Source organism: Morone saxatilis, unplaced genomic scaffold (genome assembly GCF_004916995.1).
Source record: "Morone saxatilis isolate NCDOM2014 unplaced genomic scaffold, NCSU_SB_2.0 Contig8, whole genome shotgun sequence".
In the NCBI taxonomy this organism is placed as follows: Eukaryota; Metazoa; Chordata; class Actinopteri; family Moronidae; genus Morone; species Morone saxatilis.
The window spans coordinates 24,956,631-24,958,251 of record NW_023340257.1 but is presented as its reverse complement, the minus strand read 5'-3'; the positions used below and the strand labels follow the sequence as shown (position 1 = coordinate 24,958,251).

The following is a 1,621-nucleotide window of genomic DNA, read 5'->3' as shown; positions in this document are numbered from 1 at the left end:
CTTTGGGTTTGGTGAAGAAGGAGACATCTTGTTTTATCAGGTTGGATCACGTAAAGTCCCGGTGGGAATTTCTTTTGAGCTGTAGAAAGTGAAATTCAAGTGGCAGCAGAAGGTTACAGGAAAGGCAGGTTTACATCTGGCACTGTGTTGTGACAGATTTGTAACAATGAACAGACATTTTCCCCAACCCTTCCTCCTCCTCCTCCTCCTCTCAGCTGTAGGTCAGCTGTGCATCGTGGGCATGTTCAGACTTGTCCTCCGAGCTCTGGCTGCAGCAGAGAAACAATGTGCAGCACTTCCTCCTCTGAGCGGCTCAGTCATGTTATCTCTGCTTTGTCACAAGCAGTAAGTCTGCTTGTTAAACCGCTAGTTAATCAGGCTTTAACTGTGCATACATTAATGAGGGAGTCAGTTAGTTAATTATTCAGTCAGCTGCTAGTTAATCAACTAGTTAGACACTGTGGATAGTCCATAGTCTCCTAATAAATCAAATCAAAGACTGTAATCAGCCAAAGTAAATGTGGATTATCAGTGTAAAGGTCAGTCAAAACAGTCAGTAACCAGCAGGTCGGGTTGTTTCAGGGTTATTTAGTTAGTTGGTTGTAATGTCGGGTTGAAGGTTAATTTTTCAGTTGTTTGTTTAGTCAGTTCATTAATCAGTTTGTTGTCTCACGTAAGTAAAATTAGGGAGTAATCCAGCTCACCACGAAGCTTTCTGCCCTCCCTGTTAGTATATCTGGTTGAGTCTGTTTTGATTTTTAATGCCCCCCCCCTCCTCTCCTGCCTCTCACATATAACTGGTCAGTGGATCTCTCTATCACCTTGTCCGGCTGTCAGCCTGTAACACAGACAGGTTTATCCCCGGCCCTGCCCCCCCGTCCCCTCCACCCACCCTATCACCGCTCAGCCCCGCGCTCTTTCGGCCAATCGCGTAGAGACGACTCCAGGAGTGCTGCCTTAGAGTTACCTTGGCAACAAGCCAGGGTTTTCCATTTGTTTTGTTTTTTCTACCGCTCTCTCTTTTCTCCCTCCGTCTCTCTCTCTCTCTCTCTCTCTCTAATCTACAGTCTGGCTGAAACTTCTTCATGAATAATTGAGATGAATGACAGTGCCATCTCATTAGGGATTCACATAACATGCCATAGCCGGGAGAGAGAAAACGTAATAAAAAGAAAGAGGTGAAGGGACTGGGGCTGATAGTCGTGTGTATCTGTATTAGTGGCTGTGTGTGTATGGGGGAGGCGGGTGGGTGGGGGGTGTTATGTAGTCCCAGGACTAAAACAAAACTCAATGATTTAGAGCCAGCTGCCCATTTGATTGGTTGGATCACAGCACTCAGGAGATCCTGGAGTTTTGAGAAAGATGGTGATGGTGATGGTGATGGTGATGATGACACCTTTAAGCTCCTACCTATAAATACAGTACATAAGAGTGTGTGTGTGTGTGAGGGAGGGTCAGTGCACATGTGAGTGATTTTGTGGTGTGTGTGTGTGCACATGACAGATCACCCACTTTGCCATTAATAACTCATAAATACCAGCGGTTCATTCTGCCCTGTTTGCCCACACGCAGTATTGTGACATGTCGTATACCACAAGTGTGTTTGTCTGTGCGGCTGCCC

At 46.0% G+C, this 1,621-nt stretch overlaps 1 protein-coding gene across 1 annotated transcript in view; it reads left to right on the top strand.

Moving 5' to 3' along the window:
* bbc3 (BCL2 binding component 3) overlaps positions 1-1,621 on the top strand; it is a 10,381-nt gene that overhangs the window by 2,237 nt on the left and 6,523 nt on the right. The gene's annotated exons all lie outside the window — the stretch shown is intronic.